Below are 17855 nucleotides of genomic sequence, written 5' to 3'. Positions count from 1 at the left end.
CGTCTGAAACACGAGATTTCAACCTTAATATCTTCAAAATCTGTAATAATGGGGCAGTGTTAGACAGCAGTTAAAATATCCATAATTCGAGAATTTTGTGATATCAAGTATATCTTTAGCAACATAGAGCTCATATTTTGCATTAAAATGAATAAATCTCAAAAACAATATTAAAAATAGACCACAAAGTAATTCCACTGGTGAACATTAAAAAAATGACACAGCACGGCCTATGATTTATGGATACAAACATGGCACAATTCCTACCAAGTTCATGCTTACGGTGGTCTTTGGAGGAGAGGAGCTGAGCCTGAAGGGAAAAGCAAGGATTTCTAATGTGTCGGTAACACTGTCGGTAACAAGCAAAAATGGCAGAATGCTAGCGTTTGTTAATTAGGTTGGTTTTATTCTTCTACATTTTTGCATTTAAAATTTTCAAAATTAAGAGAGAAACATAACCTGGGAGGTCAGAGGAAAGATGCTGGCTTTTTCCAGGGAAGTTAGAAGTTTCCAGGAAGAGGTGGCAGCTGGGTGTTGAAAGCAGGTGGGAGAGGTGGACTCACTGAGGGTGGGGGCAGGGAGGGTGCTCAAGGTCAGAGCAGGCTTTTTGCAATTTTTATTCTGTTTCTTTGCATTTTTTGAATGTTTATGAATGACAGTGGTGATCAAGCTACTCCTCCCCTGCTGCCTTCCTCATCCTCACCTCTAATTCCAGCTCTTCTCTTCTGGGCTGTCTTCATAGTAAATAGGCTTCTTGATAAAAAGATTCAGGTATTATATGATTTTTTTTTTAAGACTAAGCTACTCGAATGGGGGTCAGGAGAAGAAGGAGCCAAATATATAGAATTAAAAGTTAAAATGGGGAAATAGCCAATAATATAGAGAAAATAGAATTTTTAACAGATACGGTGCGCATCAATATGCAAATTCTGTTGAAAACCAGCTGGAACTGACATTCCCAGAAAACTGACATTTTTCTAAGAAAATATGAAATTACAGTTTGATATCAAAACTAGGAAATCCCTAAAGTAACAATAATCATGGAGGAAACTGAGTTTTCATCAAACTATCCTGTTTAGTCAGCTTCTGATTTCTATCAAATCTTAAAGGAACAGATAATTCCAGTAGTATTTAATATGCACCAACTATACCAGATCATACTGAGAGTTTCTAAATTATTCTATGACACCAGCACAAAAAAGAAAAAAATTACTTAAAAAAATTTAATGTGTGGATATTTGTGCAAATGAATAGAATCAGATAGCATTATGTTTAAACAATAAATAGAACACCAGCAAGTGAAGCACATTCTGGAAATCTAGATTCAATATTAGAAAATTATTTTCATAATTCAACAAATTAGTAGTTCAAAAGGAAGGAAAATCAGATAAACAGCTCCAAAAAATGTTAAAAATACCTAAAAGGCATTTAATAAAAAGCCACACCCATCTCTGATTTCAACTCTGATTTAATGAGACTAGATGCATATTGCTTAATATATTATATCTGTGTGACGTGTATATATGAAGATTTGCACACATACAAGGAAAAAATGAGCACCTATGTATACACCTTCATTCTGTGACTTCTCTAGAAATACCAGCCAATACAAATATAGATTATAAAGGAAGGCAAATTTATTACTTAAAATTATAGATGATAAGATTGATCACCTGGAAGACAAGAAAGTTTACTAAGAAAGACTACTGGAAATAAGAAAAGAATATCCTAAGGTGGATGCCAATATGATAAATATATTAGTTTGAATACTAAAAATATTAAAGTTAAAAACAAAAAATATAGCTTTTCTATAATATTAGCCTCTTTTAAAATATAATGCAAGGAAACATTTACAATATCAGTAAAAGACTAAAAATGACTGGAAAAGTCTAGCCAGGTAGTAAATGTGCCCTATTTTTATACTGCTTGTCACTTTGGGGTCCCCAGCATCTGTCAATTGCTAGAGCTGGGCCATAGATTGGTGGAACAGAATAGGCTACCCAGGCCCAAGCACATCTGTTGGCAGTGGTAATAAAAGTAATCACCTGGCCCTCCCTGGTGGCGCAGCTGGTTAAAGCACAGCACAGAGAAGCTGAAGCCACTTCTGCATGAGTTCGATCCCCGCCTGCCCCGGAGGCGACCACATGGTGCAGCAGACCTCTCCTGACCCGCCCGCTGCTCCCCTCAGCAGTGTACTTCGTCGATCTGCCTGTTCTGCTCCCCACTTTGTCTCTGGTGAATCCTCTCACCCTCCGCATCTCTGGCCTGTACCCCAGTTCTGTATGAATAAATAAATCTTTAAAAAAAAAAAAAGTAATCACCAACCTAATCTAGTCGTTCCCACATGCCTGGCTCTGATCTGTGCCCTCGCCTGTAGCCTAACATTGATCTACCCTGGAGAAGATTCCACACGTGCCTGAGCAGAATGTGTGTTCTGTTGCTATTGGGTGGAGTGTTCTGTATACATTTTGTGTAAATCTGTTGGGTCCAATTTGCCTCATGTGTTGAATATATTCAAATCCTCCCTTCCTTATTGATCTTCTGTCTGGTTGCTGTATCCGTTATTGAAAGTGGTTTATTGAAATTATTATTGTGCTACTTTTTTCTCCTTTAAGTCTGTCAGTGTTTGTTTCATATATTTAGGAGCTTTATTGTTAGGTGCATATTTGTAATTGTACTATCTTTCTGGAAAACTGGATTTTTTTTTAATCATTATAAATTATTTGTCTCTTGTGACAATTTTACACTTAAAGTCTATTGATCTATTTTGTGGCAAGCAAAGGTGATAGGGAAACTGGCATATCTGAAGAAATTGTCTCTGGTTGGGATAGTTAGGTAAAGTGATACGGTCTTGTTTCTTGCAGCAGGGAGTTTTCAGGGGTGTTGCTGTTCCTGGTGCTGGCCCTTTTCTCTGAAAGTCCTGTAGTCATGCACTTTCAAGGGGACATTAAAGTCTGTCATAAAGTAAATTAGTTATGATTCTTAACCCAGATTTTATTTATGGTCAAGAAGCTGTGCACAGAGTGGTCAATGCCTGGTGATCTGGGCCAATTTACTATCATCTGCTCACAAGTTCTCTCGTCTGAAAATACTCATAACTCATTTTCGAAGGATCATGGACAGAGGTCTCAATCTTTTATAACTACACCCTATGGATTATGAATATAGCAAGGGGCTGTGTTAGAGGCATAGGATTACCAAGATAATCCTTTAATTAATATTTACACCTAATTTACTTTATGAGAAATTCCACTTGACACTGAAAAAGTTCCTGGTTTAGGCTGTTCTTGCCTGAATATTTAGTCATCATAAGCTATTTTTCTCTCTGCAGAGCTGACAATACTCCACACTGGAGTTCAGAGATCCTAGATCTCTTCCTCTGAGAGTCATTTTGGAGAAACAAGTGGCTCCAGTTGTTGGATAGTTCTCTTGGCTTTGGAACTTATCAAGAAGTTCCACAGATCAGAAGTTGAGTTGTTCAGTTTTTTCATAGAACTGACTTCTCGGTTCTGAGATTAGATGAGTCCAAGTTAAGCAGTCAGGTCTCATTCTTAGTGTCCTTCTTGTAAGTGGATAAAAAGTGAAGTGTAGATAGTGCAAAAAATAAGAAGCATTTCTTAATTTAGCCAGCTCTTCTCAGACACCCAGGATCTCTCTCCATGGCAGCTTTCAGAAGCAAGGAGTGTCCAGGAGTGTAAAGTTTTTCCCAGTAGCTTGCAGGCACAGGCCCCAAATCATATGTGACCTGAGGTCGACGTAGTCTGACATCAGTAGGTCCTCCCCTCCTCTTTCAGTTACCATTTTTGCCTGCACTGTCTTTTTCTATCCGTTCACTTGCAACCTATGTGTGTCGTCACATTAAAAGGATCATCATGGACAGAGGTCTCAATCTTTTATAACCCTTGCACACAAAACATGTTTGCTTCTTTTGACACTACTTACTGGAAATAACTCATTTAATCGTCACAATAACCTTATCAGATGTTGCTACTGTTATTCCTGTTTTTAGACCAGACTGAAGCATAGGAAGGTTGCATAACTTATCTTCAATCCAGTGAGGTTAATGCTTGAACCAGCACTTGACAGAAAGGTTATGCTCTTTGTACGCACCCTAGTACATACTTAAACTGAGGTTTTTAATATAGAGGGAGGGTAGGAAATGGATTAATTAAATGTGATATTAGGATAATGAACCTCCATTGGGGGAAAAAAAAAACAACAACTGAGCCCTATTATACTCCTTATGCCAGAAAGAAAATGTTAGAAAAAATGAAAGATTAAAAAGAAAGAAAACTCTAGACATACTAGAGTCATACTAGTGACTCTAGACAACCTTAACACTCATCAGCAGGGCACTTACAAAGGAGTGCCCTTTGGTGGAGAGGGCGAGATGCCACGAGAATAAAGGATCTGTCTGCTGGTGTGCTCAGATATGTGATGTGTATTAAATAACAAGTGCAAATGGGAAATACTTTTACCTATAGAAACATCTGAAATTTCTGTAAGTAAAAGAAGCCATAATCAAGTAAAAGAGAAATAAATGATCATTCAAATACATGTGCATAAAGTCAATTGTGTTAGTCTAGAAAACCTTAAGTCAGAGCGCTAAATAAAAAGAACATACACATGGTAGAAAAGTCATTCAGTCAATATATGTGAAAATATGTCTGCCCTTTCTAATAATTAAAGTCAAAGTGGAATCAAGATCTTATTTTTCAATTCTCGTATTGGCAAAGTTAAGAATTTGATAGTGTGCTGTGTGGTTGAGGGTGAAGCTAACAGGTGCTGTGGTGTGTGACTGGGCTGGCAAACTGGCTCATCCTCTGTGGAGGATGAGGATGAGCAATTTGGCAATATTTGACTTGTTACTCTTAGCTCACTCACACATGTGCACAAAGATATATAATCAGATGGGTTAATTGCAACTATGCCCAGCAAAAGTGTAGAAACAACCTTAACACTCATCAGCAGGGCACTTACAAAGGAGTGCCCTTTGGTGGAGAGGGCAAGATGCCAGGAGAATAAAGGGTCTGTCTGCTGGTGTGCTCAGATATGTGATGTGTATTAAATAACAAAGACAGAGTGCCAGGGCGATTGCTGGTGAGTTTAAAATAAAGATGCAGGCTTAAGTGTATTTTGGTTAATATTTATGGGAAAACTCTTAAAGAAAACTTGACAATGTTTGGGAGTGGCATAGAGATCTGGGATAGCAGGGAAACTTTTCCTTATGTATTATTTTGAACAGTTAGATTTTTCTTCCTCCTAAGCATATTATTTTTAAGAATTTCAAAAGAAGCCAAAATTGCAAACTATTTTAAAAGTCTTTCACCGTGAACTTGCTTTTTAAATTCATTTCTCCGTGGGTTTTGTCACCTTTTTTTTAAAAAATCACATCACAACTTTAAATCTGGAATGGTCCAAGTGATCATCTCCAAGCTTCATTTTGTCCATGAGGAAAACAAGGCCTAGAAATGTTTCAGCGAGTTCCCCAGCACCTGCTGGCTAGACAGTCCACCTGCAGAGACTGGACCCCTCCGATGCAGCCTTCAGGAGAGGGCCTGATGACCCTTTATCACATCATCAAAGCCTCACCCTGGGACTTGGCCACTTCCCAGCATGAAGTCCAGCCTGTCTTGTTTTCTGTGCAGGTTGGGGAAGAAGAAACCTGTTTAAATGCATATTTCCAGGCACTTCCTGGAGATTCTGGTTCAGTGTGTTAGTGCATTTGTGCAAGACCCTCACCCCTAAGATGCTTCCAAAGTCCCAGTGAAGATACCTGGCGGCTGCCAGCTTACACTGTCTGTGTACCTAGACTGAAACCCCCAGCCCAGTAATGAAAGTGTAGAACTCCAGCTCACAAGGGAGACGGGAAGTGGGGTGCTCCAGCTCAGCAGGGGTAAGTGGTAGAGCAGACCTAGGTGCTTCTACTCCCCATGCGGTGTGCCACCCGGTCCCCTGCTCAGCAGAGAGGAGGGTGACACTGGCTCAATCTCAGGCAGCTGCATTTAGAGTTGAGGGGGGTAGACTAGGGGTCACTGATGAATCTAGGGTGACCCTGACCCTGACCCCACCAGAACTCTGCAGAGGCAGGCTTCATTGGAAGATGCTAACCTGGGAGGAGCTGGTCTTCTTGAGCTAGGGGAGGAGCCATGCAGAGGCTGGGAGGACTGGGATCCATGCCCGCCTGCACTGAGAGTGCTTCATTGTCTCCATGCCACAGAGCCTTGGAAGACCTACCTCTGTGGCCAGAAATCGAGCAGGAACGCATCTGCCTGGACCACTCAGAAGCACCTTTTCCTGAGATCTGATCAAGAGGAGGGGAGGCGAGTGACAGCCCATCAGCCCGAAATCCACACCTCCCCAGGTAGGTGTTTCTGCTGTCACACACCCAGCAAGGCCGATGCCTTAGCCCCAGCCCCTCCCTCAAGCCTGGAAACAGCCTTTAGTAACTGGGTGAAGGCTTTCCTGAGCCCCCAACCCACAGCCTGGCAGGAGAGGGCAGTAAGGGCCCAGTCCCTTTTCCAAAGGACACTGTCCAGGTGACTTGGGAAGGTGACTCGTTAGCTTTGGTTAGGAGCCCCCTGCCCCACAGACACACCTCAGGCAGAACTGCTGTTCTCCAATGGATCCAGCTTTGGGACGGGCCCAGAACCCAGCCAGACCCAGAAGAGGCCCTTCTGAGAGTCCCTGCCTCTCACACCTCCTCCTGGGAAAGGGTTGACAGATGCATCTTTATAGATTGTTGAAGCTGGAAGGGCACTTTGTGATATAACACAACCTCACTCTCTTTATACATGCTTCTCGGGCGTTCCTTGTATCAATAGTGTGGTTTCGAATGCTGTAGCTGAACATCTCAGAGGAATCAGGTATAATCTTGTCAAAATAGCATGGAGGCCCCTGGGTCTCACCTTGCCCTTCCTGATCCAGCTCCCTGTCCCTGTCCTTCCCCAACCCAGCCTTTATCTCTGACTTCCCCTGCCTTCCACCACCCTGGTGAATCCTAGTACTGTGACTGCTTTGGACAGGGACACTGGTGGTGACGGTGACCAGACATCCCAAACTAGAATGTGTTCAGACCCAGTCAGCATCTAAGTGAGGCTTGCTTCCCTATTGCAGTAAGTAGATTAATAAATAAAATCAAGAAAGGGTTGGAGAGTTGAGGGAGGCTCTCACTGTGATAAGATTTCTCTATTTGAGAGTGTCTCCAAAGTTTCTTTTCCATGAAAGATGTTATTCGGTATGGGATAGTGGCCAAAAAGTGTGATCATTGCTATTATCAATAAAAATGAGTGTAGATAATGCTCTCTTCTGCATAGATCAAAGTACTTAATGACACCTCTCCCCTGTTTCCTGCTCTGGCCTGTGAGAGCCTTTCAAAGCAAGCAGCATTCCCTCTGTCTTTCCGACTGTGCCCACTGTCCCATCCCAGCCATGACCAGCTCCTTCCCCTCCGGTCTACATTGCTGTGAGAGGTAGCATCAAATAGTGGTAATCCGTCTGGGGAGCCAGAGGGGTGCAATCCTGGGCTCCTCCATCTGCCGGCCCTGTAATCTCTAAATACATGAACACATTTTCATCCGTAACATGGGGATACCAGCGGTGGTGAGGATTCGGGTTGACCTTTGTACCTAGTGGAAATAGCATCTAGCACTCGTAACTGCTTCATATAAGGTAGCGCTGATCACTACCAAAGTTGCTTCTACTACCACGCTCCTCCCTGATTAACCGCCAAACACACAGTGCCCTCCCCTGCTCTAACACAGTCAGTGGCTCCCTATTGTCTACTTAATGACTAAGCTCTAATCTGCTCTTTAAGGCAGAAACAGTATTGTTTACCTTGCATATATAAGGAACAGTGATGTTTGCTGAGAGAGGGCTTGCTTCCTCCAAGTGGGTGAATGTCTTCTGAAGAAGCTGAGTGCAGCACTTAAAAGCGCCAAAAGTTGAGCAGGAGGTATCTGGGCCCCGGAAGCGCTTTTTCCTGAGAGATCTGACTCAAGTTCTTTAACTAGGGGTCCCATTGTGTACAACTGTGGATGTGGGGGCTGGATCTGGACACATGGGTGGGTTTGGTTTCCCTTGGGTCTTTTGTCCAGCCCTCATGACACACCTCAGAGTGAGGACAGGACACTGGCCACAGCCAGAACAGGCAGTGACCGTGCTCTCGGATGAGTTCAGACCGGGTGGCAGATGTGACGTCATCGTGTTTGTTCACCACTGAGGGATGGGAAAAACTGCCATTCCCAGCACTCAGGTGGGAGCCTGAGGCCGGCACCGTCCCCTGGGACCTGGGACCTGAGACCTTGGACCGAGAACTCAGCAAGCACCACACCCTGCATCTCAGCTGCTTCTACAGCAGCAGGGACAGCACTGTGGAGGAGTGACCACTGGTTGGAGTAGGACGTGACCTGTGTTCAAAACAGGCTCATCTCCTGGTGGGGACACCTTGGCCACGTCAGCAACCTTCTCTGGACCTCTGTCTTCCCCATCTGTAAAGTGGGAGGGTAATGTCCATTTCATCGTGTTGATAGGAGGTCAAAATGGAGCAAAGTGCCCAGAGCCGCTGCACAGCACCTGCCTGGGCTGGACACTCAGCCATGTGCCATTACTCTGGTCATCCAGCCGGTTGCTCTTGCAGGCTGCTGGCTGGAGCGGCCTAGTCTAGCCCTGCAAGCCCCTGGCTTTCCTTAGTTGAAATTTTCCTCCTCTGGCATCCACTCCCAGATGCAGGAAAGTGGTGGTAGTTTGGTGGAGGACGGGGGAGAGGAACAGGCCAACTCTCCCCAGTTTCCTGGCAAGGGTGCGTGGCACAGCAGGGAATAGCACAGTTCTCTCTGGCTTTCTGAGATTTTTCCACTCGGGTGCTGCCAAGATCGGACAGCCAGAAATGAAGAGGCAGGGAGGGAACAGCCAGACCATGCTGGTTCATGCAGATCGTCAGTGGTATTTGTCTTTCAATTCATTCAACAAGTAAGTGATTTGTTGAGCCCCAGGCCCTCTGTGGCACTGGAATATTCAACAGCAAGTAAAACAGACCTTGACCCTGGCTTCACTCTAATGGGGGTGGGGCAGATGATAAACAGTAAAAACTATGAAGTATGCTAGACAGAGAAAAATGCCAGAGGGGGAACCAGGAGTAGAGGGGAGTGTTATTAAACATGATCGTTGTGCTAGGTGACATGTGAGATGCCACTTGTGTGTGTCTCTGGGGAACCCCTGAGAAGCCTATGAGCTCAGAATCAGAGCTAGATGTCTTTCATGAAATCCTAGACTGGGAGGGAAATCTAGACATGCCCAGAACATGTCATGTTCTTCCTCTGGAACCTTCAATAGCTCCCTATTGCCTACATATTAAGTGCAAACCATTGAGGCAGGTTTCGTGCTTGTTTTATCTGCTCCTTCGCTCACCCAACTGCTCTTGCCCACTTGTGCCTTTTCACTCATCTGACTACTCTGTCTAAACTGCCTCCGTCCCCCCTGCTTTCTGTCAGCCTAGAAATCCCACTTACCACCTCTCAGAAGCCCCCCTGGAGCTCCGAGCCCTATAACCTTGGATCTTCTCATGTTGGTGGCCCTTCCTCTGCCCTGGACTCAGGCATTGGTTTAACTGATCTCTCTACCTGGCAAGGTTTGCCCAGCTCAGTGGCCCCCAAAACTGGGACTAGCTGAGGAGCCAGGGTGTGGTTCTTCAGCCCACCCAGGTAAGGAAGGTAGAACCGATGTGCCAGCAGGAAAGTAGTGGAGGAACTAAAACCGACATGAGAATTGATGGCCAAAGTAGTTATAGAAGGGCTGAAGGCCCCTCCTTGCGTTTCCCAGAGAGGCAGAGATGTAAGGGTGATTCTCTTACACAAGATATTACGCAAGTTATCACAACCAATAACTACTTCTCCCCTAGTGCCCAGCCGGTGTCTAATTAGAATACCTCGTGCTACAACTAGCTCATTTCCTCTGGCTCCATCCCTCTGGATTCATCACTTAACTTCTCACCCGGCATGGACCAGAGTGGTTTTCCTGATACCTCCCCTTCCCTGACACACACCAGGGCCGGGCATGAGTCTAATGCCTCCTCCCTGCAGCCTTTCAGGATTGCCCAGGGCTGGGGCAAATGTTTCTCCTCTGCTTCCAGCTTGTGCTCTAGTTGAGAGGCCAGTGGCCTGGAGCTTTGCACAGAGACTGTCTGGGGGACCATCGGTCTGGACCTTATGCCAGAGCTGTCCCTCTGCCTCTCTGCCCAGCCTGCCTTCAGGGCCAACTCTTAGAAGCAGATTTCTGAAAGGGACCCTCAGGATGCCAGCACCAATTCTCAGCCACACTCCCAGCTTTTCAGCTTGAGAGGGGCCCTCAAGTTCCAGACCCTCTCAGCCCCCGACACCATGTGGCCATTTGAACCAGACCTGCAGCCTCTACCACCGGGCTTCCACCGACCTCTGGAGCAGCTGTGCTTGGAAAGCCCCCTCCATCCGCCTCCCTTCAGCTCTCTCCCACCCAAAACCAGCCTCAGGCCTGGCTCCTGCCCTAGTTAAACAGATGGGGCCTGAGCTCATGCTCCTCCCACCTCTGCTGCCCAGGGGAAAGTGGGGGGAGGGGTGGACGGGGAGGTGCATTTCCACCTAGGGTCCCCAGCTCCCTCAGGGCAAAGTCTCAAAATAATCTCACCCCACCACTGCCCAGTCACCTCCCTCCCTCTCTCCCACCCTCTCTCCCTCCCTCCATGCTTGGTATTCTCTCAGAATGCCTTCCCCACCCTCCACATGCCCCTGAGGCTGGAAGTGAGGCTGGTTTAAATCTCCCTTCAGCCACAGTAGTTCCCCTCTCAGGGTGGTTGTGAGGGTGGAAGGAGTTTGTGCTTTCAGAGTCTTAACACAACAGCTGTAAGATGGGCTCTGCCCATTCTCTAAAAACTTCCTCAGCTAGCACCGCCTCCAGGCAGCCTTTTGGGATTGCCCAGGGCTGAAGTAAACATTCTTCTCTGCTCCCACACTCTTCACCTGGTCTCCAGAGCGCACTTAGGTTGTCACCATTTCTTTGGGGGTCTATGTACCCACAAGAATCTTGAGCCTAAACCATGGTGCCCTGTGTCTTGGAAACAACCTGCTCCTTTGTTATGCTGAATAAATGATCTCCCGAGGCTGTCTGGAAGACAGACCAAAGAGTGAGTTGTGAAGTCTGACTCCAGGGCACACTCTTGAAGACCAGGATGCCAGGGAGGCATGAGAAAGTGAGGAGGTTGAGGAGGCCTCATCCAGTGACACTTCTAATGAGGCCGTGATTCTCAAGGCACATCCCAGTCCAGCATGTGAGCATCACCAAGAAATTGTCAGAGATGCTCTTTGAGCTACTGCATCAGAAACTGGGGGGCCAAGCTCTCCATGTAAAAAGAGTCCTCCAGGTGATGTTGCACCGGGACTGGAGAGCCACTGACTGTTCTGTGTCTCAGCAGGACGTTCGTTCATCTTCCTTAAAGTAACCCAAAGAGGAGAGTGGGTGGAGCTTCCTTGGACTCTGTGCTCTGTGAAGGCTTCCAGGAAGCTTTCAGTTTGTGCCAGAGGATGGCACCTGCTGGACCCACAATCCTGAGCGTGAGGCCATTTTGCTGACAGGATGGGTACCTTAGGAGACACTCTTCCTGTAGAACCCCCATTTCCCAGGAGGTGGGCCTCTAACCTGACCTTGATTCTAGCCCCTCCCCACTGCCATTGGCCAGCAGCCCCTTGAGGCCAAGTTGAGCAGGGACCAAGGGCAGACTTCTAGAATGTTAGGGCTAAGAAGGACCCTAAAGATCATTGGTTATATACATATAGGCTCACAAACACACCAAAACTCAATTACACACACATGCATAAACATATACAACTCAACATGCACACAAACATATAAATATTCATGTACCCCAAAATACACACAAACACCCCAAATTCATAGTTACAAACATGTTCTCAAGCATATCCGATATACCCAGAAGATACTCAGATCCCACACACAGATTGCATTGATACATGCACACAGTATACACCAGCACAAAAGCATAGTCCTATTGTCTTCATTTCCTAGGGCGCCTGTAACACATCATAAACTGGGTGACTTAAAACAAATGACATATTTTCTCACCATTTTGGAGGTCGTGAGTCTGAAACCAAGGTGTTGACCTGGCTGTGCTCCCTCTGCTGTTACCCAGGAAGAGCCCCGCCATCCCTCTTCCGGTTTCTGGTGGTCACCAGTCCTCCTTGCAGTCCTTGACTAGCAGCCGCATCACCCAGTACCCGCCCTCACAACAGCCTCCGTCTAAGGACAGCATTGCAACGAATCATATGTGCAGAGATCCTGTTTCTATAGAGGCTCATGTTCTATGTTGCTAGGGGGACATGAGTTTTGGGGAGACATGCACACCTCACAAGTGCACTGGTATGGAGACAGACAGACAGAGGCACTGGTTGCAGATGAGAACTCTGAGGTCCTAGGGCTGACGAGTTCCTCGATGTCGGAGCTGTTCACTCCTCCCTGAGGGCCCAGCACAAAGTACGTCACCCTCTCCCTGTGCCACTCATCACACGCTGCCACTTTTCATCTTGGTCTTTGCTTTTAGGTTTTGTTGGAATTGGCTAGGCAGGCCTATAAATTCAAGAAGTAAAAAATGATCAAATGAAAAGTCAGTCATGTCACCCTGCCCCAGCCTGCAGCTAGTCCCCTCTGGGAGGATCCACTCTCAGGAGGTTCTTGGGTCCAGAGAGAATTCTGGCTCCAGCAGGTGCGCCAAGGCAGCTTCCCTGTGGCGTGCACTCCGGGCATCCTGCACTGAGCAGCGTCCATCCCCTGCTGCTCTAATCATTGTTTTCATGTTGTTGGGGCCTCTCCAGAAGACTGTGTCTCTTTGAGGGCTCCCTATCTTTCCTCCCTAGTTCCCTAGGGGTTCAGGTAAGGCTGGTTCTATCTACACATCAGTGACTCATCAACAGCTCTTTGGGTCTGCCTGGAGCCAGGACTCATTGTGTCATTAGATACAGGTTGCAAAGCTTCTAGTCCATCTCCCTGCATTTGGGGTACCGTCCCCCTGAGTCTATTCTGAAGGGAGCAGGGGGGAACGGGCATCCTCCCCATTTGCTCCTGCTGCTGAGCACTTTCTTCTTGGCTCTACCAGGGGCTGACTGGGGTGATGGGGGTTCTGCCATGGCTGCATCCTCCTCCCTCCCTGCTCAGTGCTCTCAGAATGCCTGCACAGGAACCATCAGGGAACAAAGTGGTGAGAGAACAGCACTGCTGGGATTTTAGCACAGAGGGGTCTGCTAGTGGAAGTCTGAGTCTGGACCTGTTACCACGGAGACAAGAATTACAGCAATAACTCAGAGTGGAACTGAAGCCTGCAGCTTCACCCAGTGGTGGTGGGAATGTATCTGCTCCCCACACTCAGATATGAGATGAGCCACACTTTTTTCTAAATCAACACAGGAATGACTGCCTTGGCCTCAATCTACTGATGGAGCGGAGCCCTGGGGCGATGGCCCTAACAGGGCCGCCCAGTCTTGTGAGGTTGGAAGCCCAGGGAAATGCTAGCCAGCAGCTCCCTTTACCATTCTACAGAAGGCGGGGAGGGACTGAGGTTCGATTTTAAGAGGCTTTCCAGCCAAAACACTGTGCCAGTGAGACCTACCTTCTCCCCACAGCCAATCATTCTTTCCTTCAACAGATGTTGTAAAGCACTGAATTCTCCCCAGCTCAGCAGAGAAAATGAGTAGACAGCCCTGGGCTCTGTTGTCAAGGAGCTTTCCATCCACTGGGGGAGTCAGCCATTTGCTATGTGATTCCCTCAATAGACACCCAATGTACTAGGTATAACAAGGAAAATAACACTTGACTGCACGGAGCCGCTGCTGGGCTGGGCTGGTGTTCCGTGCGCGCTGGTTTATTTAATCCTCACAGCCATCCGAGAAAGTAGATGCTGCTAGCACCTGTGATTTACAAATGAGTCTGAGGCGCAGGGCCTGAGGACACTTGCCTAAGCACATGGAGCAAGTCCGCAGCAGCCACGATTTGGACCCAAGGAGCTGTCGGTATCGGTATTGGTAGCCACCGCTAGGTGCCTACCTATGTTTGTCTCCCAAGATGCTCCAAGGCTAAAGATGAGCATATGGAATGAAGGGGGCTGGACTTGGTCTGGATTTGTTTTCTAGGGCAACAAAAACTGAGATTACCTAGTGGGAGAATGCGCCACCTAGTGGGAGGGGGATTATTCCAAGGAAAGGACTAGCGAACACCTAGACCCTGTGGCCGGAGGGAAGACCGCTCCAGGAAGTAGAGGAAGGACACAGGAGGGTCACGGAGGGTGAGATGAAGCAGCAGTAACAGCTAGGCCATGTTGGTCTCGTTGCAGAGAGCCTCGGAAATCCCTCTGCTGACCCTCACAACCTGCAGGGCCCCTCCGGCCCACCCTATCCAGGAAGACCCTGGGACACTGCAGGTGTGTCGGTGGCTTGGCCTGGACTGCTCAGCCCTTCCCGGTCCCAGATTCCTTTTGTCCAGACCTTCATCACCCTCCTTTGAGAACCAGGTTGTGAGGGGAGAAGCACATTTCTTTCCCCTTGGCACCCAGGACCCAGTAGAGAATTCAGGAAAGAATAAGCGAGTGCAGTAAGGATGTCATTGCTAACACTGCGCTCACAGAAGGTGGCATTGTGCATTGTTGACCTAGGTCCACAGTGGAACATTTCTACTGGGGAGAGGGCTCAGAGGCCTCCCACAAAGGGGAGGCACGGGGAGGGGAGCAGAGGCCTGTGTGGAGGAGAGGAGCCGCCCAGGTGTAAGAGCTGAGGCTTCTGTAGGGAGATGGGAATGGTACCCAGAGCCCGGCAGACCTCCACTGTCCCAGCCTCTGTCCCCGGAGCGGGCCAGGGCCCCAGAGCTCAGGAGTCAGAAGGAACAGGGAGTCCTGCTCAACCCCACCCTGCCTCACCACTGTTTGCTGTGTGATCCCGGGCAGGCTACTCACCCCTGCAAGATGGGACTCAGTATCTTCATTAGTCACCACCCAGCCCTGTCCCATCAGGGCTGTCATCCTGCGAAGTGATGACGATAAACACTCTTGGGTACCGGGACACAGTGCAGCCCAGGTCAGGGGAGGGGTGGTACAGACCCAGCCCTTGGCTCTTCCGAGTAGATAGCCCACACCAGAGCTGGAGGTGCTGAGCCCTCCGTCTCTTCTGTCCCCTCACCAGCTCCAGTGAGAGCTTGAAACAAGGGCCCATAAGAGCAAAGAGGAGGATTTGCTGCAGGAGGAAGGGAAGCTAACTGTGCCTTGAGATAACAAGCCTCTCTTTTTAAGTATTCTTTTTGGCTAATTTTAGTCAACAGCACATGTTCATATGAAATAGTTTTTTCTTTTCTGTTTAAAGTTTTATTTTATGTCTTTCTGCATACAAGAGCAGGGGTGAAGGCCAGAGTTGCAGGGGGAGAGCTAAGAGGATTCCCCAGAGACAGAGTGGGGAGCACAACAGGCAGATCAGTGCAGTACACTGCTGAGGGGACCAAGGCAGGAGCAGTCTGCTGTGCCATGTGGGTCACCTCCCTAGCCAGGGACAAACGTGCCTCTGTTACTGTACCTGTAAAATGGGTATACTGATACCTCCCTCTTAGGATGCTAACTTTTAGCTTGTTCGGGGAGCATAAGTGATGGTAAACGGAGTCCCCTATTAGAAGAGGGCCCCCACCACAAATATCTGTTTCCTTCTCCTTTCTTCTTTTGAGGCCTTCTTGGGGGCTGTGCTTACTTGGGCCTGCAGTGCACCCCCTGAATTCCCTGTCAGTGTCTGCCTTTTTCCATTTAGCTTCTGTCTTCAGCTTGGAGACTCCATTCCTTCTTGCTAGGTTGTCATTCTCTGCCAGGAGAGTGGCTTCTAGCAAAGGGGCTAGGAGGGTCTGTAGCATCGGCTGTCCTGGCATCGGTCCTTGTGCTCACTGGTTGCCAATCTGGGCTAGTCGCTTAATTTCCACAGAGAGGTGGTAGACCCCGCCCACAAGATGGGATCACAAACCAACCAGTTCTTTGCACTGAGAACTTTGAGCAAAATTAAAAATACAGGGAATGATGCCCTCATAAAACCACCAGAAGGTTTAGGATCTGGATCTACAGAGCACTGCTGACCCACCTCCTCAGCCACAGCCAGAGTGGTACTTCTGGAGTTTGAATTCACACCTGCTCCTCTGTAAGCCAGACATCAGGGAGCCTCAGCAGCCTGTGCCACAACCACCTCTCACCCCCGCTGCTGGGAGCCAGAGCCTGGGCCAGAGCCTTGATCTGCTGCACCAGTGCCTTCCTCTCCTCAGCCTTGCTTGTCAGCAGAGCATGGCCCAGCCTCCAGCAGTTGAGTGCACCTCGCTCCCCTGTGTTCTCTGTCCAGTGCATCTAATTGATGGAATGGAGTCAGATGTGCATTCAGAACCACAACTGCAAGGGAGTATTGGAAGTGTAGTTTTTAGCTTCCCGGCTTCTGCAGCTTGAGAAGGCCCATTGGAAAGAGATAGGGATGAATGCTGAAGCCATTGGCCACAACCAACATACAGTCTGATTGGTTTGTTCATCCCCAGAATGCATTCAGAGACCTGGCACGGTGCCTGCACATACAGCTCATTTTGTAGCTGTCAGCTGGTATGACTGGTCTAGGGGGGACCCACCAGCCCTACCTGGCTCTGTCCACAGAACCCTGGCACAGACTGAGCAGCAGGAACATGGGCCCTCTGGGGTGCTGTCCATGGTGCTGACAGACCTTTCTGCTGGTCCCAGCTGCTGGCTGCTTTATTGTAGTGCACCGGATGGCAAGGTGGAACCCCAATTCATTCATCCCATGCTTGAGCTTCAGTGCTGACTGAAGGGGACCACTTAGAGGTTTCTGAAGGAACTCTGGCTTCAGTCTTAGTAAAAGGACTGCAAAGATATCCACCACCATTTTGGGTATTCATATTTTACTAAAAAGTCTCCAGGCACTATCTTCTTCAATCCGCATAACTATCCTGACATCAGAGGATAGACATAGTTACATATTTCTTTAGGAGAGAAAACTGGGCAGCAGGGGATTCAGTAGCTGTTAATAAATAACAAAACCAGATTTACACCCAGTTTCCTAATCCAAATTTACATGCTCCCTCCACTCCATCCTGTGGTTTGGGGAACAAGACTTGGTAACTTTGGTGCTGTGGAGAGACAAAAATGAGTGGTTCAAGTATATTCTCAACACTGTGCAAACCACCATTGTGTTATGTCCTTCCCTGAGTGCGGTCCTGGGTGAAGAAGCACCAGTATTTCCCTGGGGCCTCCAACATGGGAGAACTATGGAAAGTTTGAGAAAGAGACATGACTTCTGCCGTCAAGGGGACCACAGATATATCGGGGCTACTGACTGCCCATATGTACGGAAAGTGAAAGGACAGACCAGGTAGTTGTAGCAAAGGCCAGCTGGTAAAGAGGGTTGGGGTGAGATCAAATCCTGGCCAGCCATTGGAGAAAGTGACTAGGCTTTGAGCTAAACCCAGAGGCAAATTCTGATGAGACCAAGGTCTCTGTCAAGTGCAGGAAGTGGCTCAAGCTCCATTGGAGCAGGATGATGAGCTCTGAGATGTGGGTGGGAGATGGGCAGGCATGGTGCCCATGTAGAAGTGACCAGACCACTGTAGGTGCACTTCCAGAGGGTGGGGACTCCAGAGAGGAGGTGATGTGGCTTTGGTATGGCTCCAGCCATCACCCCAGGGACTCAGAATGAACTGGGACAGGGGTGTACCAGTGAGGTGTGGATACAGAGAGGTGACATCAGAGGAAAATAAAAGGATGTCTCTCAGCTTGATTAAAGGCACACTGAGCTACCATCCTT

At 47.7% G+C, this 17855-nt stretch overlaps 1 protein-coding gene across 3 annotated transcripts in view; it reads left to right on the top strand.

Annotated features, from left to right (window-relative positions):
- TMEM63C (transmembrane protein 63C) overlaps positions 1-17855 on the top strand; it is a 61807-nt gene that overhangs the window by 6157 nt on the left and 37795 nt on the right. For 2 of the 3 annotated variants that reach the window (XM_012724467.1, XM_004682054.2), the window contains exon 2: positions 6221-6364. The gene's annotated coding sequence lies outside the window, so the exon portion shown is untranslated. Of the gene's footprint in view, positions 1-6220; positions 6365-6824; positions 6867-17855 lie in introns of all 3 variants that reach the window. The other variant, XM_012724468.1, reaches the window with a different exon arrangement.

The sequence above is a fragment of the Condylura cristata genome, unplaced genomic scaffold (genome assembly GCF_000260355.1).
Source record: "Condylura cristata isolate star-nosed mole 26May11 unplaced genomic scaffold, ConCri1.0 scaffold00013, whole genome shotgun sequence".
NCBI lineage: Eukaryota > Metazoa > Chordata > Mammalia > Eulipotyphla > Talpidae > Condylura > Condylura cristata.
Note: the sequence above shows the minus strand (reverse complement) of the source record. Positions and strands in the feature narration are given on the sequence as shown.